The following is a 23,566-nucleotide window of genomic DNA, read 5'->3' on the forward strand; positions in this document are numbered from 1 at the left end:
CTTGGATATGGATGAAATGCTGGAAGTACACCTGCAATTAGTTTTGGAGGCATGTGCTAATTATTACTAAATAGGAAGGCAAGTCCTGAAATGCTTTGAGGCTAATTGCAGGGTTTGCTAAGGAATTAATTATTTGATTTTCATAAACAGTGCCTATACAAAAGGCTGGAATTCGACACTCTCCCCAGGTGATCCTTAGGGTGATAGCTGGAGTTCAAGTATAGAGATGCAGTTCTTATTTATCTATTATCCAATCTTTTTTGAAGAATATAACCTTGTGATTATTTATTTAATTAATTTTATTTACTTCTGTTTTTTTTAAGAAAACACGTTATTTTTTTTCATTTTACATACCAATCCCCGTTTCCACTCCCTACCATCCTCCCATTCCCTCCACCTACATCCCACCCTACCCCCCCCCATCCACTCCTCAGAGAGGCTAAGGCGCGCTGTTTGGGGGGAAGGTCCAAGACCCTCCCTACTATATCTAGTCTGAGCAAGATATTCATCTAAAGAGAATAGGTTCCAAAAAAAGGCAGTACAAACAATAGGGATAAATCCTGGTGCCACTACCAGTGGCCCCACAGTCTGCTTCAGCCATACAGTTGTTACCCACATCAGATAGTCTAGTTTGGACCTATGCTGTTTCCTTCCCTGTCCGGTTGGAGTTGGTGAGCTACCATTAGCTTAGGCAAACTGTTTCATTTGGTGTAGTCACCATGGTCTTGACCTTGTTGCTCATATTCTTACTCCTCCTACTCTTCATCTGTATGTTGGGATCTCAGTCTAGTGTTCCAATGCAGGTCTCTGCCTCTGTTTCCATCACTTGATGGATGAAGCTTCTATGGTGATATTTAAGATATTCATCAGTCTGACTACAGTGAAAGGCCAGTTCAGGCACCCTCTCCTCTATTGCTTAGGGTATTAACTGGGGTCATTTTTGTGGATTTCTAGGAATTTCTCTAGTGCTAGGTTACTTGCTAGTCCCATAATGGCTCCCTCAATCAAAGTATCTCTTTCTTTGCACATATCTCTGGACTTCCTCCATCTCAACTATCTCATTCCCTTAAGTTCTCTTACCACCTCCCCTTCTCCCCTTGTCTTCCCCTTCCACGCTCCCTACTTCCCCCACCCCAATGCTCCCAATTATGTCAGGAGATCTTGTCTCTTTCCCTTTCCAGATGTATCTATGTATGTTTTTCTCAGGGTTCGCTTTGTTACTTAGCTTCTCTAGGATCATGAACTACAGGCTCAATATCCTTTGCTTTACAGTTAGTATCCCCTTATGAGTGAGTACATACCTTGTTCTTCTTTCTCGGTCTGGGTTACCTCACTGAGGATTTTTTTTTCTAGTTCCATCAATTTGCATTAAGATTTCAAGATGTCATTGCCCCCCCTCACTGAGTAGCACTCTAATGTGTAAATGTACCATATTTTCTTTATTCATTCTACAGTTGAGAGGCATCTAGGTCATTTCCACGTTCTGGCTATTACAAATAATGCTGCTATGAACATAATTGAACAAATATCCTTTTAGTGTGATTGAGTATCTTTTGGGTATATGCCAAGGAGTGATATTGCTGACTCCTGAGATAGGTAGGTAGGTAGATTTACTCCCAGTTTTCTGAGAAACTGCAATACTGATTTCCAAAGTAGTTGTCTAAGTTTGCATTTCCACCAGCAATGGAGTGTTCCCTTTACTCTGCACCCTCCGTAGCATTAACTATCATTGGTGTTAGTGATCTTAACTATTCTGACTGGTATACAATAGTATCTCAGAGTTGTTTTGATTTGCATTTCCTTAAGGTTAAGGATGTTCAACATTTCTTTATAGGTCTTTCGGCCATTTGAGATTCTTCTGTTGAGAACTCTCTGTTTAGCATCTTCTACAAATGGTGCTGACATAACTGGCTGTCAACATGCAGAGGAATGAAAATAAATCCATATCTATCCCCATGCACAAAACACAAGCCCAAATGGATTAAAGATCTCACTATAAATCTGACCACACTAAACCTGATATAAGAGAAAGTGAGAAGTAGCCTTCAATACATGAGCATAGGAGACCACTTCCTAACATAACACCAGTAGCACAGACACTGAGATCACCAATAAATAAATGGGACCTCCTGAAACTGAGAAGCTTCTGTAAAGCAAAGGACGCAGTCAATAAGACAAAAAGAAAGCCTGCTGCATGATAAAAGATTTTCACAAATCCTATATCAGAGAGGGGACTGATGTCCAAAATATATAAAGAACTCAAGAAATTAGACATCAAAATTCCAAATAATCTAATTATCTAATTCTTTTCTATATATAGAATATTTAATATATAATATAATATTTAATATATAGTATATTTTGAGGATATTCTTTACCTTCCCCAATTCATTCCCAGATCCTTCTTACCTCCCTAACCACCCAAATTCACACAAAGTGCCTCCTATCACTATAAAAGCAAATGAAGTACCTTCAGTCACTATGAATGCTTCTCCATAGGCTAAAGTTTCTATGTGAGCATCAGCTGGATTTTTCCATGTAATGATGTAAGGTAATTTGTGCCTTTGACTATAGAACCTTACAATCAGGATATGGAGAGTAACCAATAGCCTTCTGAGGTTTAAGAAGATCTTTGAGACTCCTTTGGCCAATGACTCAACAAGATGCAGGCCATTCAGGGCAGAAAGGCAATTCTTAACTGTACTACAAATTGTTAATGATAGTAGCAAGAGTAATAAGAAAACAACCAGTATTACTCATGCTTTGTGTGCTGTGGAATTCAGAATATGTCTTTTCAGTACCCTATTTCATCATCTCTGCTACACTTAATTACTATTACTTAGACACATACTGGGTTTTGATACACTTATTTTTTGGAATAAATACTTCTTGTAAGTAAGTCCTTGTTCCACATATTTTGTTTTCCTTAGTTCCTTCTGAGAACATTATATAATAAATTATAAAGTAAATGCATCTCAGACACACATGGTTTTAAAATGGCACTTGCATAATATTTAACATTTGGTTAATAGCTATGAAAACAAGGTGTATGCGTATCTCTAGTAATGCATTACCAAGAACAGCATCTATTGTTGACAGGTCTTTCATAAAGAAGGCACTGGAGCATTCGGAGACTTCTTTCTATTTATGTAGTCAGAACAAAATTATTGTTTACCCAAATGCTATTTATTTGTTGCTAGCATTTGCAAGGCAAGTGCTTTGGTGGAGCCAACTTTCAATGTCACCCTACTTCTTCCTAGTTACATTTAACAAATTGAAAATCGTTGTTGAGTGAAACTTTTAAGAACATATTTCTTTGATCTTACTTTAAGAAAAACCAATTATCCAACAGAGAATTTTGTTTAACCTTTAGTTTAAATCAGCTTTATAGATAACCTTAGCATTGACTTCTTTTGCAGGCAAGGTGCATTTCTCTGTAAGATCCTATACTAGTTAAAAAGGGTATCAAATCACCCCACCATGACAGTATTGGTGTACCTCTAGAGATCAGATGGTCTATAACATTGTCTTCTCTTTCTCTTTATTTCTGGTCCAGAGTTGTTTTTAGTGACAGTCTGGGAGACACATTTAGTCTTTTGAGCTTGTTTAAAGTTTCTCTTGTCCTTGTGTGATTTGTGCCTCAATTACTGAGTTCTGGATGATTGAGTGGGTGGCTTTATATTGACATAGTTATTAAAAGTAATGTGACTAGTAGCTTGCAGTCTGCTGTATAGTAGGAGGCTGAGGTGTAAAACAGCTGGAACTAAAGTTATAGAGACATCCATGATCCAAACACACAGTAGAGAATAGCACTCTGTGGGACCAGAGATCTGCAGAAGTAAGGCAGAAAACATGGAGTTAGGGCATTTGATCTGAGATAAATTATACTAGTGGTGGCAGATGGTGGAGATAAAACATAATGTCTTACCCTCGAAAAATTTTACCTAGCTTAAGAGAACAAATACTTAGTTGAGATATGTAATATAAACTATTATGTTTAGGCAATAATCAACATTAAATTGGAAAAATGGTGAATTATTGACATCCTATCCTCTTGTCTCATTGTGAACTTCTAGGCAAACTTTGAAGAATTCTTTTTTAAAATTCTATTTTAAATTGAAATACAGTTGTATTGCTTTGTCTACTCTCTTTCCTCCTTCCAGACCCTCCCAGCTAACCTCCTTAAAATCTTTCCAATGTGTCTGACCCACACTTGATAACTTCCTTTCTGATTATGGTTACACACAAACTTATGTACGTACATACACATGCATGTATATGCTTGTGTACTTGGATGTATGTGTCCATGTGTGTAATCAGATGTGTCTTTTTGCTGGTAGTGTGTATATGGTTCCAAGGTTGAACACTGCCCTGGAAACCAACAAAGGTACTTCTTCTTGGGAGAAGCTAATTCTCCTCTCAGCAGTCATTATCTTTCTAAAGTTTTTTTTTTGTCTATGTATGGAATCCTGCAAAATTTTACCCCTTCCACATTAACATGTTCATCAATAATGCCATTGTTATGGTTTTGTTTATGCAGCCATTTCTGGGTGAGACTGCTTCACAGTTGACTTCCTTGGGTTCTGACTCCTACAAGCCTTCTAACCTTCTACATTGTCCCTGAGCCAGAGGTGTCTGAGCTGTGATATGGTTTATTTGTTGAGGCTGGGATCCCTTCAGTCTGTCAGTCTCTGTATTTTGTCCAATTGTTTCCTGTGATGGTTTCTATTTCCTGTAAAGTAATGTTGTTTTGACGAGGGAGTTGTGGCCACCCTTAATTTGTGAATATGAAGATAAATTTCAGAATGAAATAAAGACCTATGCTAGCCTAGCAAAGTACAGGTAGTAGATATTTTTTAATTCTAAGGTTCATAATCTCACATACCCCCAGAAAAATGGCTAGGATTCCAGTTTCAGGGATACTGATTTCCCCAAGTTGAATGTATGTTACTTCGGTTAGATAGCTACTTCTTGCCACTGACATAGTATTGCCACTCACTGAACTTTTATGTATATCTTGCCACGATGGTGATTGTAGTGATTTTATGTGTTGTTAATGGGTAGCACTGCTTAATAGTTTCTCTCCCTTGTCACTTTGAATACTGTGTTGTGGAACAATGAATGCTAGACAACAGGAAAGAAATTTTCATCTCAGACCCAGCTGGAATCATCTGTGTCCCGTGTCCTAAGTGTGTGGCATCTTCAACAATAGAGGCCCACCTCAACTCTGAGAGGCAACCAAGAACTGCAAGAATGTTGTTTTGGGAGTGAATTGGGCTACCCTACTCAACTACAAGAAAGGAGGTTTCTTTTGCCTGATACTGAGGTTTTGTTAGTTTATGGTTGTTGTTGGGAGCACTGGTTACCTGATCTTAACTTTTCAAAATATACACATATTATATATATATATATATATATATATATATATATATATGCATACATATAACCTATACTACATTTATGCACATATATGTGTATGTTTATATATTATATGTGTATGCATATCTGTTTTATATATAATTTTAAGTAAATATCAAATGATATGAATTTTTGAGGCTTTATCAAACAAGTTTGGTGTTATCTGTCTCTTTTCCCTCCTTCTCCTTCTCTATTGACCTCCCTCCCACCTTCCTCATTGCCGCTTTTTTCCATTTATTCTATTTTATACTTCATACCACCTGAATTATATGAGTCTCATTTCAAGTACCCACCTGGCCCATGACCTCATTACACTTCCCTGGTTTCTGTGCATCCTTCCTGCTGTGTACTCACTTCTGAAGATTGGAGCTAGGTACCACTGATGAGTGAGAGGGGGTAGAGCTTGTGTCTTTGGAACAGGATTAATTCACTCAGTAGAATCTTTTGTAATAAGCTATCTCATCAGACTCCCTTGGGTTGTGAGCCTGAAAATAATGAATGACACAGCGACTTTTTATTAATTATGAAAGTTTGGCCTTTAGCATAGGCTTTTCCTCAACTAGCTCTTACAAATTAACTCATCTCTTTTAATCTATTTTCTACCATGTGACTCAATTTCCCCTCCCCTGTACCATATACATATATCCTACTTGTTTCTCATCTCACTGGTGTCTCCTTCTCTCTCTGTCCCTGAGTCCTCTCTCTCCCTGGAAGTCCCATTTGTTTTCTCCTGCTTAGCCATTGATCATTAAACTCTTTATTAAACCAACCACAGTGACACATCTTCTCACAGTGTAAACAAATATTTCACAACAATTTTTTAGATATATTTACCTGCAAATTTCATGAATTCCTTTTTCTTTAGAGCAGAATTATATTCCACTGTGTATATGGACCCATTCATCTGCGGAAGGACATTTAGATTATTTCCATCTCCTGGAAATTGCGACTAGGTCAACAGTGAGAATTAATAAACAAGTATCTGTGGAGGAGGATATCAAGACCCTTGGACATATGCCAAGGAATATGTACAGCTGGGTCATTTGATTAATTAATTTATTTTTTGAGGATGCTCCCTTTCCAGAGCAGTTGAACCAATTTGTAGTTTCACCAGCTGTAAATGAGGGTTCCTCTATCTCTCCAACCAAGTCAGCTTCTGTTGCCAGTTGTTTTGTTGGTATCCATTTTGACAGTAGGAAGATGAAACCTCACAGGTATTTTAAATTGCATTTCCCTAATTGTTAAGGATGATAAGCAATTTTGTGGTATTTTATAGTCATTTAAATCTATTCTCCTGAGAATTCTCTGTGTAGGCGCCAACCTATTCTTTATATTGGATCATTTGTTTCCTTGACTCTTCATTTTATGAGTTCTTTGTATATTCAAGAGATTAAGCCTCTGTAATAATATTGAAGGCATAGAGTCTCTCTCATTCTGTTAATCTCTTCATCACTGGACTTTAGGTGCGCAAAAGTCTTTTAGTTCTACGAGGCACTACTTGTCAATTGTTGGCCTTAATTCCTTGGCTAACGGAATTCTGTTCAGAAAGTCCTTTCATACATCTGTATCTTATTAGATACTGCTTTTATTTTCCTCTAAAACTTTTAGTCTTTCAAGTTTCAAATTGAGGTCAATGATCTACTTGGATATAATTTTTGTGCAATGTGATAGATTGTCTAACTTTATCTTAGAAGACGTCTTTAAAACTATAAAAACCAGGTGTTAAATGAGTGACTAATGATGATGCTAAGAAATTTGATTACATGTATTTATTGAGATCTTGCTTATGTTTATATTGGGCAAACATGAAAAATATACCATATCATACCTCTTCTTAATGTAGCTATAATTTCTTCTACTTTATAGGTGAATAAACAGGAATTCAAGTGAATTTAAGTAGTTTTCACATTGAAAAGATTCTGATTCTGAACTTGTAAAAACACATCTGACTTATTGGTTTCTTATATTAATGACCAGTGAAACTAAAACTAGTTTACAATCATAGTTCTATTTTAATTTCCCAGAATGAATATGTGAATCTGAGTATAAATATGTGAAATCAGAGTGTTCTATGTGGTAAAATGTAGAGCATGTAATAATATAGGATTATATTTGACCTGAAATATTTTTTACATGTACTACAAGCATGCTATACATTTATATATTTGTATAATATAAAACTATCACATTACATATAAATACAAATTATTTAAATATTTGTATACCAAGAACATACAAAATAATGAAATAGATGAACTGAAAATAACAGAATTTATATATTTCAACCTTTATTCATCTCAATTCTTTGTTTAGGATCATACCACCAAATTATTACAAATTTTTGTTTTCAGGTAATTACCTTCAAATCAAAATGAAATACTTAGGATATTCTGTAACAATTTGTCAAATTGATTCCAATAATGAAGGATGGGCATTCTAGCTTATTTATAATGCCTTAAGACACTTTTTTTATATGACCCAGTTTCAAAAGGTAAATTATTTCTTATAGTTCTGTACCCAATAATCTTCTTTGTTGATCATTCTTAAAATTCTACCTTTTCCTCTTTATCAGTTTTCTCCTGTATCTTCTGACTTACCTGCGTGTAAAACTGCTACTAGCATCCCGCCCTTCCTTTACTCTTGACACTTCTTTTCAGTCAGGTCTATGTACTTCTTTCATAGCATCCAGGATGATAAATTTTACCCTCATCTCTCTAGCTATTTTAACTTACAGGCCGATCATTATGTTGTGAAAAGTTAATTGCTAAAATAATTCAAGGCAAAACCTTATACTACCTTCTGCCAAGGAGGGTATTCATTTTCTTTTGCGACATGGATGGAACTCTAGCAATCAGAGTTGACATTAAGTTCAAACCTGAAAAGTTCGTGCATCTTGCTGATAAGCCTATCCAGGGCTGTCTTCCTTAAATACAGTATCTCAAAAAGATACTTTGATATATCTTGACTGAACTTAAGAAAGAGCCCAGATGTCTATACTTTTAACATCCATACAAGCTGATGAGAATGACCTAGGAGATATAAAACATTTGTCATTGAGTCATGTGAAAGAAATAACACAATTATTCTTAGAACTGTAAGACTATGTGTGATGCCTATGACGGTGTGGGCATGACTACTGTTTGTATTTGTGGCATTTGTACTGGGGGAAAGAAGTTGAGTCATCTCTGACACAACAAGTAAAAACAGGAATTTATAGCCACAAAGCATAGTAATATAGACAAATTAGTGGTTGGAAAGTTACTAAAAAGAAACATCAAATATATGGGAGATTGGGTTAGTGAACCTAATAAATTCTTGTGAAAGGTAGACTAGATACTCATATAGCCGCTTGAGATGATGAAGTTCAATGAGATAAGATGATCAGATATCTATGGAAAATAAGATCCTTGCTTAAAATGGGTTCTTGGAAGACTACCTAAAAACTGGGTCTTGGTAGGGTCCAAGAATTGTGACTAAACTTTGGTCATGGAAAGAATTTGCTAGAAAGAATGTAAAACTTAGTTATTAATAAAGCTATTTTTCCTGGCATGAGAACAATGGTATGAGATATCATTTATTGATCACTTACTGTCCCATCACTGGATACAATGGCATAGTTAAGTTGAGCCGGCTCCCAAATGTCTCCCAAGAAGTGGATTTCATTACAGCCAATGAAGAGAAAGTTATTGTCCTAGTCCAGTCTGATTATAAAGAAGAGGTGGAAATAAGTTCATAATTTCTCAGGAGAAAAACCAGAGAATGAATAAATGATTAAATTCATTAATGGAAATAAAAATGAAATGTTCAGATTTTCTGTCTTCAGGTAGCACTTCCACATGAATCTTTCGGTCCATTCTCTTTATACTCTTTAGTGCCAGTCATTGAGATAAAGAAAATATTTTTAAAATGTAGTCTCCTAACCTTATAAAGAGTGTTAGTAGCTGACCATGTGTTTTCAGGTAGTTGCATTTAGAAAAGAATGAAAGTGTTCTACATTTATGTAATACTTTTTATTATTTCAAAACCAATTTCCTATCAATTATCTGATTCCTTTTGCCATAAAAAGTGTTATTCTGGAAAAAGTATTTTGATAATTTTCATTGCACAATGATGATGTTGAATCTCAAAAAGGTTATTACTTAACATTCAACTGCTGAAAAATAACACACAGAATGGATTTTTAAAATTTTTTACATACTTTTAACATAGATGATGTATTCCCACATGAAGACATGTGAATTTAAATAGTGTGTGCCAATGAATGTACAGGCAGAGTTAAGCCCCATCCTTTACCTAGTGTGCTTGGTTTTCTCTATGTTTGACATGATATAGAGGGTTCTTTCCCTCTTAGATGCTTAATATAGTTTGTCTTCTCTTAATTTATACACTACAATGAGTCTTAACTTGAGTCTTTAGTGTTCCTATCCTTCCTATATATTTATCCTTGAAATATTTATTTTTATTTTTTCATTTTTCTTCTTTTGGGCTTTTATTATAGTCTCTTTGACTGGTAAAATAACCATGACTTATTCCCTCAAAGACAGTGACTATCTAGCTTCTTGTTCTAGAAGGCTGACAACTGTATATTTAGGCAAGTCCTTCGCTTCTATCTTAAGAAAGAATCTTCATAGAAAACCATGTGTACTTTTGACTATTTATAAGAATGAAGTTTCTAATATTATAAGCAATGTATTGTCAGGCATTCAGTTATGAAATCCATGTATAATGCATTATACATTTGATATAGTGTTTGGCTTATGTTAAGTATCCAATAAATGGCAGCTCAGACTACTTTTCATACTGCTACCATGACAATTACAATAAATATTAATAATACTGATGTGTCAGGCTTCCAAATGCAAAATATGGATATTTCTTTTATGGTTAATAACTTTATAGGAAAATGAAACATCATAGAAGTGACTTAGGGTTGTTCCTTTGGGTCTCTCTTTACTTGTCACTCAAGTTCAAAGAGCTTCTTTTAGAATATTGTTTGCCACTAAGTATGTGTAACAACAAATATATCATTTGTTATTTGGGCACTGCTGCTACAATAAACATTACTTGCTGATCAGATAATATTTGAATCAACATCTTAAGCCATGGATTTAAGATATCAATTCCCAGATTTTGATACTGCATGTATAAAGCAATGTGGGAAGGGAGCATTTTCATGTTTTTTATGTAAAAGTTTTAAAATAGTTTAAAAGTAGATTCTGCGGGAAGCTCGGGATGAATGGGGTGGAAACTGTAGAGGTGGCTTCTAGTGGAAGAGATTTTGGAATCATCGTAAGGACTCAGAGGATATGTATTTGATTTTATGAGGTTAGGAAAGAATTAAACACAATAATTCTTGAGTTTTACTTGTTAGATAGTTGAGGAATAGTTCTACCAGATGCCAGTTGTGGCAGGGGTATTGAATAATTTTGTCCTGTTCAGAGACTATGAAACTGATATGTGTTGTTGTTACATCAGCAGCACGACAATCAGAAGACTATCACCCACTTGACATTGATGGAGAATTTAGGTCAGACATTCACAAATGGAATATAGAAATCCAGCTAAACTTATGTTATTGTTGGGGAGGAAAACTCACAAATAAAATGAGAGACCCAGTTGCTAATTTATCTCCAACTTCAGTCTGACAGAGGAGAGTGAAGAACAACATACTTTTACTGCCAGAGATAGCAAAGATCAGTGAAGTGAATGGGAGCTTTCAAAGTGCTTGTCACCCACATCTGGAAACCGCATAAGATGACTTCATTCTTTGGTTGGCTTGGAGGTGAAGAGGCAGGTGAACTCTTTTGCTTCTAATGGAATTTCAGAACTAAGGACCATGAGGAACTGAGACCCCAGACTGCTTTTTATAGAGACATGGATGGAGATTCACTCCCTTTATGAGAAAATGAGGCAGACGAGGTATATTCTATGATTGCCCGAAATTTTCTCAGGTGACCATGCTCTGTACCCGCTGCTTTTAGAAATCTGACAAAACCTCGGAGAGGGCAGTTTAGCTGTAGGAGATGCTTAAGAACATTTAATTTTTTTGAGTCTTTGAAAGATTGGAAACAACTTTGGCTTAGAAGAACCCAGAGTAGCACTTCCTGAGCCTCAACAACAAAGCTCAATGTATTTGCAGTGTAATTACCAATATTGAGGATTATGGCCACCTAACTTGGCAGACTATTTCTCTTTCTTTGGCTCACTCCTTTAATCAAGGACAGGCAGTTTAGGGGCCAAATTTGACAGCTGTGAGGCTGGAGAGAGAGTGGGAACAGCGCTTTCGGATGAGATACATTTTTTCTAGCTTTTGTGTCAAAGCAATTGGCAATCTATTAGAAAGTTTCATTGTCTACATCAAAGCCAAGAGTCTGTAATGCACCCTCTCTCTGGCACAAGTAACACTAGAATAAAGTGCTTGTGATAAAAATCTCATTATATTCACATCTATTGGATCAAAGAAGAAGAAAAATGGCCAACGCTTTGTATGAAAATTTTTCCTTACCTGGACTTCTTTGTCTGCATGTTGAAAGTCCCTGAGTAACTCAACAGTAATGCCATGTGACTTCAAAGATTTCATGTTCCTAAATGTTTTCCCTCAGCTGGAGTCTCTTGCGGAAAAGCTACAACAGCAGGAACAATGGCAGCAGCCACAACCATCAGCAGTGCAGACCAGCACTGGGCCACATCTGCTGGGTTATTCTGATTTGGTACCTCTGTATACCAGGTCATTTTGATGAACAATCAAAATACAGGCATTTTCACAAACCATCTTGATTTCTTCTCATCACCCTTTTGCTTTTTTCTATTGTTGAAAAGAGGGTCTGCTATATAGATGAGAGTGATCTTGAATTTGCAATCTTCCTGCTTTAAAAGCTCCTCTGTGATAGAATTATGAACATACACTACCACATCCACCTCTTCTTAGTTCTTTTTTCTCTATGCTTCCCTTTCTTGGTACTCATGTCTCTAGATATAAAAAAATCAACCTCCCTTAATAGTCCTGGCTTTACTTTTCACACTGCTGGTGGCTTACCTTGTGTATAATTAGTATATTTATTTTTATTCTGTAGATTTTTAGCCTTTAATAAAAGCTAATTTATCTCCTTAGACGTCATGACACCAAAGCAAAGCTTGTGAAATTTGTGACAATTCTTCTGAAATTAGAATCTGAATAGTCTTTTAGAACAAAGGAGCCAAGTTTTCCATTTGTTGACAAATGGGGAAAGGCAAAGATTTGTTTTTGTACACAAGTCACTTTTCCCAACTCCTGTGGCTCAGCTTTTCATTGGACTTTAACCACAATCTCCCATTTGAAGGCTGTATGGTTCTATGTCCTCTTTCATTCTGGATTCTATATTTTTTTAAAAAAAATATGTTGCCTAAGTGACTGATGAAGGAACATTATATTTAAAGACTGTAATCCCCTACTGGAAAGCCCAGGAGACTGCTCCTTCCACTTGGCTTCACATCCACTATCAGCAGGCAGCTAATAAAGCTGCAGAAAGCTTAAATCACTCCTTTAAAAATGTCAAATTTGTATATTCTGGAGATCAGACCTTTGTCTGATGAGGGGTTGGTGAAGATCTTCTCCCAGTCAGAAGGCAGGCTTTTTGTCTTACTGACAGTGTCCTTTGCTTTACAGAAGCTTCTCAGTTTCAGCAGGCCCCATTTATTCATTGTTTCTCTAGACACTAAAACTCTAATTAACCCAATTAAAAAATGGGGTACTGATCTGAACAGAGAATTCACAACAGATGAACTTCGAATGGCCAGAAGACACTTAAGGTCATGCTCAACCTCCTTAGCGATCAGGAAAATGCAAATCAAAATCACTTTGAGATACTATCTTACACCTGTCAGAATAGCTAAAGTTAAAAACACCAATGATAGCCTATGCTGTAGAGGATGTGGAATGAGGGGAACACTCATCCATTGTTGGTGGGAATGCAAACTTGGGCAGCCACTGTGGAAATCAGTGTGGCGGTTTCTCAGGAAACTGGGAGTCAGCCTCCCTCAGGACCCAGCAATTCCTCTCTTGGGAATATACCCTAGAGATTCCCTAACATACTACAAAAGCGTTTGTTCAACTATGTTCATAGCAGCACTATTTGTAATAGCCAGAACCTGGAAACAGCCTAGGTGCCCCTCAATAGAAGAATGGTTAAAGAAGGTGTGGAACATATACACATTAGAGTTTTACTCAACGGTAAAAAATAATGACATCTTGAATTTTGCATGCAAATGGATGGACATAGAAAACGCTTTACTGAGTGAGGTAAGCCAGACCCAAAAAGAGGAACACGGTATGTATTCACTCATAAGTGGATTCTAACCATAATTAAAGGTCTTTGAGCCTATTATTCGTGATCCTAGAGAAGCTAAATAAGAAGACGAACCTGATGAAGATTATTTAGCTATCCGCCAGGAGGTAGGAAATAGTCAAGAGTCCCAGGTAACCTTGGGTGCATGGGGGGGGGTGGGAGGGTTGTTGGAAGGGGAGCGGGTTAGAGAGAAGGGAGTAGGGGAGGAATGGAGAAAGCTCGGTTGACCGGGATGGGGGGAAGGGAGGAAGGATGAATATGGGATCAGGGAAGAATATATTTCAACTAAGGGAGTCATTTTAGAGTTTACAGGAAACTTGATTATATATGGGATCCCAGGTCCAAGGAGAGATCCCCAGATTGTTCTCTGGACAGAGGAGAGGGTGCCTGAACCGGCCTTGGCCCATAACCATACTGATGAATATTTTGCTTATCACCATAGATCCTTCATCTGGCGATGGATGGCGATACAGACGGAGACCCACATTGGAGCACCGGACTGAGCCCCCCAAGATCCAAATGAGGAGCAGAAGGAGGAAGAAAACGACGAAGGACTGCGAGGGATGCTATCACCCCCTGATACAAGGGGTCGGATCTAATGAGAGTTTACCAAGGCCAGTTGGACTGCGACTGAACGAGCACGTGATCCAACCAGATTCTCTGAATGTGGCCGGATTCTTTGAATGTGGCTGGCCTGGAGTCTTTCTGAGAAGCCATTGACAATGACACTGGGACTAGTTTCCTCTGCATATACTGGATTTTTGGGATCCAGTCTGTTTGGATACTCACCTTCCTGGACCTGGAGGGAGGGGGGAGGAACTTGAACTTCCCACAGGGCAGGAAACCCTGACTGCCCTTAGGGACAAAGAGGGAGGAGGAGAGGGAGGGGGGGAGTGGGAGGGCGTTGGGAAGAGGGGCGTAAATGGAAACTTTTATAATTTAATAAAATTACTTTTAAAAAAAGTCAAATTTCTTCTTAATGTGTGTGTGTGTGTGTGTGTGTGTGTGTGTGTGTAGATATGTGCTCTTGAGTACAAATGCCTGTGAAGATTAGAGACTTCATATCCACCTGGACCTTGAGTTACCAGTGGTTGTGAGCTGCCCAAGACGAGTGCTGGTAACAGAACTTGGGTCTTCTGATGCAACAGTAGGCAATCTCAACCACTGAGCAATCTCACTCAGTGCTATTAACTCCATTCTTTTGCTGCTTTATAGTGATTATAAATAACAGTGAAGGATTATCAGAACTGAACATCCGATCCAGTACTTAGAGGATCGTTTCCAAGGATAACCATGCTAGCCTATAATTTCCTAAATACACTCTTAGAATCAGCCTTAAAGGAGCCTTTTGTTTGTAAGTGTCCTCAAAACATATAATTTACAAAACTTTCAAAAATAATTATTTTTTACTCTGGAGATGTAATGAATAAAATTCAAAACCACAGCCTGTTTCATTATTTCTTTGAACTTTCCTGAACATTTTTTTATGCATTCCCTTTCTTAAGTTTGAAGGTTAATTGCTAATCCTCCACCATGCAAAGTGTCATTCTCCTTATTACAAAGCCAAATCAAACACTGCAATGCCCCTTATCTAATGTGACTTACTAATTATTAAAATACTTTTTTTTCTTCTAGATGTTTCCTTCCTGAGTAAACAAATTGCTAAGTTCTATGGCCTTCCATTTGCACTTCACTGCTTCCTGACAGCATATCCTCTGCAAAAATGAGGTGCCTCTGGGTATTTATAATCTCCAAGGGCAAAGGAAACAAATGTGTGCATGATTTCTCTAATTTAAAAATGAAAAAAAAACCCAAAACGAAAACATACTCCTTAAAATTCGAACATGCTTAAACACTGGCATAATTGAAGATTTGTTCCTGGAATCCTTCAAATCACTCCTTTAACATTTTATGATGTGATCTTGTTAAATGTAAACAAAGCTAGCCTCTTGGGATATTGTGATCACCAAGTATTAAGGCCATCCACATACTGTGGCATGCCAACATTGCAAGACTGATTTACATCCAGACCAAGCAAAGTTATCTGATTAAAGAGTTCACAGGAGCTCTGACTCACTTTTCAACTGATTTTACTTGGTCTTCTCTGATTGCATCCTGGAGCCCATGAAAATAGAACCACAATGGCGTGATAATCTTTTCTTCTATTCTGCCTGAGAGGCAGGTACTTCAGTTTGTATCAGAATTGCAATCTGGAGTTGTTACAGATCTCATGCCTCACTTGCACACTGAATTTAGATTTATGTTGTTCTCATTGTTCTTCAGGAAAAGGACACAAGATAGGTTTCAATACGCTGTGTATTGAAGGACAAAATTGGAAATAGGAAGAGATTGAAAGTCTGTTTCAAAATTATTATTATTATTTCATAGATAAGGGGATGAGGCTGATACTCTTTGAAGCCTTACAAACTTGGATTGGTGATCCATATCTACTTGTTTTGTCTCTATGATTGGAGAATAAGTTACTAGATTCTAATGGTGGAGCCCTCCTCATTAGGCTGGTGTGGAGATGATGGGAAAAAGTGTATGTAAAGCAGTTAACCCTGAATCTGACTCAGATTAAGAAATAATGAATAGCATATTAGCACAGTGATGGACCCAGCAAAATTTTTGACTTTGAGGAAGCAAAAGCTTACCCCATTAATATGAAAGAAACAGATATTCTTCTAAATTCATAGACATCTGTTCAATTTCTTACCATCCTATATATTAGGAATTACTGAAAATTTTTAAAAAAGTAAATCAAGATTCAGGTAAGATACCTGAATGACTTAACTGATATGACTTAGTAGGCTATGCTAAAGTTTGAACCTTTATTTGACTCCAGTAAAATGTGATCTGTCCTGCATTGGTGCAGTTTTTTTCTAGATGTCTGTTGTTAAGACAGTGTTTTACTACAACCCAGGCTATTTGCAATCCCCAAGCCGTTTGTTTTAGTTAGTTAGGGTTTCTAATTCTGTAAAGAGACACCATGACCATGGCAACTCTTATAAAGGAAAATATTTTATGGAGGTTGGCTTACAGTTTCAGAGATTTAGTGCATTATCATGATGGTGGGAATCATAGTGGTGTACAGGCACACATGGTTCTGGAGAAGGAGCTCAGACTTCTACATTCAGATTGGTAACCAGCAGGAAGAGATGCTAAGACACTGGGCAGGCTTGAACCTCTGGGACTTCAAAGTCCAACCCCAGTGACACACTTTTTCCAATAAGGCTACACCGCCTAAAAATGATCATCTCTATGATCCTATGGGAGCCACTTTCTTTCAAACCACTATATCCTCCTTTATCAGATTTCTTAGTGCTGCGGTATAGCTGTGTAGCATCATACACTTTAGTGTATCTTATTATACTGACTTCTCAAAACTGTCTTCTGATCATGTGATTTTTCAAATCATTATACACATATTTTTTCAAGTTAAAACAGTGGTTTTCAACCTCAAATTTTCTAATGTTGAGACCTTTATAGTTTCTTATGTTGTGGTGGTCCCCAACCATAAAATTATTTTGTTGCCATTTCATAGTTGTAATTTTGGTACCATTATTAATTATATTGTAAATATCTGATATATAGAATATCTGGTATGTGACCCCAAAAGGGTCCTGACCCTCAGGTTGAGAACCACTGAGTTAAAACGTAGAAAAGTATGGATTTGACCAGCTACTCTCTGTGATCTTATTTTCCTGAATCACTACCAGAAAGCTTCAGAGTTCTTTGTTGGACATGTATTAGTTTTCTTTCGATGCACACACACACACACACACACACACACACACACACACACACACACACACACTCTTGTGGTCTCTTTTAGAAATCCTACCAGAAACCTTTAAAAGTTAAACTTCTACTTCTGCCCTCAGTAGCTATTTTTCCTCCTTCTTGTAGTTTATACAACATCATCAATTCAAGTACCATTGATAAACCCAGACTCTAGTGAAATTAAGTATAACTACATGCAAGGGAAAAAAAAACTTGCGTTGAAAATTACACCACGAAAAAGACTGATTAGCAAGAGATAAGTATATGTTTATAGGCATTCTGAGAGACAAATCATTTGCAGTAGGTAAAGCAGAGATTTTATGGTTGTTCTTCAAAGCAGGTGTTGAAATTTGGCTACTGATGTGATAGTGGGACCCTCCAGAGATAGTTGGGTAACTAAGATGCACAAGTTTATGGAGGGACTAGAGGAATTAGGTAGATCCTGTTTGCTTTGATAGGTGCTACACATCCACAGGTCTACAGTGTGGACACCACACACTCAGCCCCTCTGGAGGATGCCAGGGTCCAGGTGCCATCCTGGAAGGTATGACTTCTCATTCTGAGACGGGACCTACACCAATACTATGATCTTACAAATTTTTTCAACCTCTAGAGCTAGGAAAGCATGCATTTCTGTTCATTATAAGTTACTCACTCTGTGGAACCTTCTTACATCAGCAGGAGTGGACATGACAGGTGATTAGAACTTGGGCTGATATGCCATCTTTTTAAAAGAATAGTTAAGGACCAGTGAGATGGTTCAGAGAGTAAAGTCCCTTGCTGCTGAGTGTGACTACCTGCATTTGCTCCTGGGAACCCACTTGTGACTACCTGCATTTGCTCCTGGGAACCCACTTGTTGGAAAGAGAGAACCTGCCTCCCCAAGGTTGGCTACTGATTTCATATGTGTGAATATTCGTTTTGTTTTGTTTTTAGAGAACAATAATGTTATGAGGAGAGAGAAGGAAGAAGGGGGGATTGGGGAGAGCTTGGGGGAAATGAGATAACTGAGATGGAGGAAGGGTGGATATGGGAGCAGGGAAGAAGATATCTTAACTAAGGGAGCCATTTTCAAATTGGCTAGAGTCTTGGCTCTAGAGGGGTTCCCAGGTGTCCAAGAGGATTTCCCCAACTAGGTCCGTGGGCAACAGAGGAGAGGGTGCCTGAACAGGCTTTCTCCCATAGACACACTGATGAATATGTTGCGTATCACCATAGAATGATACATATCGTCATAGAATGATACGTATCATCATCTTGCGAGGGATGGAGATAGAGACAGAGACCCACATTGGAGCACTGGACTGAGCTCCCAAAGCCCAGATGAAGAGCAGAAGAAGGGAGAATATAAGAAAGGAAGGCAGGACAGCGAGGGGTGTGTCCACCCACGAAGACTGTGGAACTGATCTAGTGGGAGCTCACCAAGGCCAGCTGGACTAGGTCTAAACGAGCATATGATCAAACCGGGCTCTCTGAATGTGGCTGACCATGAGGACGGACTGAGAAGCCAATGATAATGACACTGGATTTTTATTCTACTGCATATACTTGCTTTTTGAGAGCCTAGTCTGTTTGGATGCACACCTTCCTAGGAGGGAGAGCGGGGGCCTTGGACTTTCCACAAGGCAGGGCACCCTGACTTTTTTTAGGAATGGAAAGCAAAGAGGAGGAGGAGTGGGGGGAGTAGAAGGGAAATGGGAGGATGGGAGGAGGTGGAAATTTTAAATAAATTAATTAATAAATTAAAAAAAGAACAATAATGTTTCAGGAACTATAAGACAAACTCAAAGGGCTTTGAGCTTCCAGGGTAACCATTGCTCAGAATATAAATATATGGGGAAAGTAATGGTTGATGAAGGCCAATAGACACTTTGTAATGTAGCTCATTCTCCTTCTGTCTGATATGATAAGATTTCTGTGCTTATTAACTTGTGTCATCTCTGGTAAAGAAGGAAGAGGGGACGTGTTTACAAGTATGTGCTCTCCTGTTAGACAAATGGGCTGTCAGAGCTATTTACAAGGATCTATTTCTCCTCAGTTACCTTCAGTTTAAAACAACTTTCATATAAAGTGGAATATTTAAGGATGGTGTGTTTTGCATTGGAAGAGGATGGCCAAACTCAGCCTTGTTTTAATCAAATTTAAAAAATATTATATTTAATGTCTAAATTTACTACATTTTGTGTGTGTGTGTGTGTGCCACATGTCCATGCTATGGGGTGCAAGCAGGTCAGAGGAGTACTTGCTGAGGTCAGTTCTCTCCATCGCATGGATCCCACAGACTGAACAAAGGTCATTAGGCTTGTCAGCAAGTACTTTTACCCGCTGAGCCATCGCACCAGCCTGACTTGATTGAGAGAGAAAAGAGGAAAACAAGTAGGGTCTCTATCAGAGCCTCGAATTTAAAATTTTTAATTTGTGAATTATCAGGAGTAGGGGTAAAACCATAGAGTTTGTGCAAAGATTTGGCCAGACTGGGAGGTAAATGAAGGAGAGGGTCATTTGAATGTTTTCTTAAAGAAACATCTTTTGGGTCCTTAGATTTAAGCTCTAAGAGGCAGAAAACAGGGTGATTATTACAATGGGGGAAGGGAATCGTAAAAAGTTTCTATTTTAAGGGACCATGAAGAGCAAGTACTACTGAGCTGTGTCAGGCACACACCCTAAAGGGGAATTAGGGCCATCTTAGGAGTGTGTCCTTGAAATGGAAAATTCCAGTGTTGACTGGCACCGCAGGCTTGGCCTGGGGATATGCTGAGCGTGCAGCTTTTAAGGCAGAGTCACAGAAGTCGCAGAGAAACGTCGCTAGAGTTCGATCCAGGAAAGGATCTTCATTTCAAGAGAGGAACTGATTCAGCATGTGAATGTCTGTCATTGCTGTGTGAAATCTAGTGTATCAAAGTGCAGGGATAAGTGTCACATTGAGGATGGTAAAAAGGAGAAAATAAGAAACAAGACCCCAAACAACCTTGGTTGTACTTTGCAATTGTTTTCTGATTCAGATAATGAGGCAATCAAGTAACAGTTAAGAATAGATGGGGCTACTCGTGGTATAGTCCCCATATGTGGAACTTACGGGGAAGGTACAGGTGACCGTACCCTAAGGTGGTGTTGGCCTCCTGTGAAGGTGTTGGCCACCTGTGATGATCTTGGTTTCCTATGAAGGTCTTGACCTCCTATGAAGTTGTTGGCCTCTATGATGGTGTTGACTTCCTGTGAAGGTGTTGACCTACCTCCTGCGATGGTGTTGGCTTCTTGTGATGTGTTGAACTTCTTGTGTTCCTCAAGGAACTGAAGAAAACTAACCTGTTCTGCCAAAAAATCATCTATGCAAAGACAGTCTGACAATGAACTTGTTTCTTTCTTCCAGACTCTGATCACCCAGTGGAGGACTAACCTCTGTGAGTGTGTACCTGCGTGCATGCAGGCTAAGATTTCTGTAATGACATCCAGGATGTGCCTATCTATGAAGGGAAGATTATTTACATTTATATTTATTTTGAACTAATTAAGAAGCCCTTAGGGATCACTTGGAGTGGGAAAACAAGCCAGGTCGAGTTCACTTTTAAGGATTTTTCTCCCCTGTATGTTAAAGGTGCTGTTTGTTTTGTCTTTATGGAGAGTTCTAAATTATTCTTATTTCACCCCTCAATTTCTTTTAAAGTTGGCCTTAAAGGATTTATAAACTCACAATAGAACAAAAAGAAAGAAAAATAAAATGATGCTGATAGTGAGATTTGAATTTGAAGCCATTTTTGTTGCAGCTCTTTAAAAGGCTTAGCTTTTAGTCTTCTAAAGCCATAAATGCTGGACCCCAGAACTTTAATGTAGAGTTGACCTTGGGTCTGGTATGCAATTGGCTCCCCCTTACACAGTGACAGCCGAAATAGAGCCCAAGGAGATGAGAGGACTAAGTGGTGAAATTCATTTGATAAACAAGAAAATGGTGAGGAAGGAGAGGAGAAGTGGGGAAAGATTTTAAAAGGAATATATATATATTTTCTTCCACTGGGAGTGATTAAGCATGAACATCGGACCAGAGTGGAAAGGGAGCACAGTGGGAGCTGCCCAGAGGAGTCGGATCCCCTGCTCTGCCTTTGGATGAGTCTAGGGAAATTGATCTTCAGCTATCTGCGGATCTTGCGCTTGCTTCAGAGCAGCCCTTTCTCATCTATAAACTGCCACTTCGCACATTCACTCATTCATCAAGAGAAAATTCAGCAGCACTTCCAAAAGCATTTCAGGATCTGAAATGTTCTTCCTCCAGAATCTTGTGGTTCAGCCCCAACCTGGGGATGTAGGGTCCCACATAACTATTAAAATTGGAAAAATTATATAGAAAGCCTTATTGGTGGTGTGAATATTTTAATTATTTCTACTGCAAAAAGGCTTTGTGGGAAAACGTAATTCCAGAAATGAGAACAAGACAAGGAAACACGAAGGATACAAAAATCACTACTCATGTGTTCATACGTGATAATTTAATCACATATTCAATTTCTGATGAAATTGGAATAAGGTAAATACTTAGCTATTACATATACAGTTGCATTTGAACAACAAAAAATGCATTATTTTCACTGGAATAAATACATAATTTTTCTACTTTATTATACTGCCTTTAGCAGTTTTACTGAGGCATAATTGATAATAAGATGTTTTTATTATATAAAATATTATAGGCATATATAGTGAAAGAACTACCAGAACTAAGTTAATTCATAGTTTCATCATCCAACACAATTATGTTTTGAACATTTAAAACCTACTTCAACAAATATTGATTGTATCATGGAAAATAATATTAGCTGTGGTCATCATGCTGGAGTTTCCAGAATTAGATCATCTTGCCTCTCTAAGATTGGGTGCCCTTTGGTTAGTGTATTCCTATTTCTATAATTTCTTAACCCCAAAATACCTGCTATTCTACTCCACAATTTTCTGAATTCCACTTTTTAAGATTCTGTGTGCAAGTGAGATTATGCAGCATCAGTCTTACTGTGTCTGGCTATTTCATTATGACCGTCAGTGTTCATCCACATTATTGGATTATATGGATTCCCTCTTATGACTGAATAAAATCCATATATGGTCAATTTTTTGTCATTGATATTGAGTTAGTCATTTGAATAATGTAGCAAGGAATACGGAAATACACATATGCCATATTGCATTTTATTTGGCTGTGTGGCCAGAAATGGAATGGCTGGAGCACATGTCAACTGTATTTTCAATCTTTGAAGAATCTGCAGACTGTTTTAGGAGACAACTGCAACAGTTACATTCCATTACACCATCTTTAAGAATTCCCTTTCCCCTTCTTTCCATTCTCCTACTTCTTTCCCTTCCCTTTTTTGGGACAGCAGACATTCTAATAGTCTACTAAGTCTGATTCAGTATGTATTTCCCTGGTTGTTGCCGAGGCACAGAGTTCTGCTTGTTTGTTTAGTTTTAAATGTCTGTTGGATGATGTACATTAGTCTTGAGAAGAGTCTAGTCAACTTCATTTCTGAGTTTTTAACTAAGTTACTTTTTCACTTTGCCTTTGAGTTCATTATTCCTTACTGCATTTTCATTATGCAATTCCTTCAGCTACATGGTTTACAAACATTCCCCCCACTCATTTGTTCAGTTGCTTCTTCACTCTTTCATTTTATTTTCTATATGGAAGCTTTCTGGTTGGGGGAAATCCAATTTGCTTTTATTTTCTGTGGGGAGATTTTTGATAACAGCTTCTAATTCTTCACGACTAACAGGTCTATTTAGATTGTTCACCTGTTCTTGGTTCAACTTTGGTATATGGTACTTTGAAACCAAATAGAAATATCATTGCACAGACTAATTTCAACAAGCTTTGCTTTTTCTTTTATTTACATTTGCTTAGACTGTTTGTATTATAACATATGACTTTAAACATACTTTGAGATAAGTTTCCCCATGCTATGAAGTAAGGGTCTAATTTTGCTTATATACATCATTCTGAAAATTATTTATTCAAGAGACATGTGTCTCCCTTGTGTGTTCTTGGCATTGTTGTTGAA

This window comes from Myodes glareolus, chromosome 17 (assembly GCF_982192425.1).
Source record: "Myodes glareolus chromosome 17, mMyoGla1.1, whole genome shotgun sequence".
Lineage (NCBI taxonomy): Eukaryota > Metazoa > Chordata > Mammalia > Rodentia > Cricetidae > Myodes > Myodes glareolus.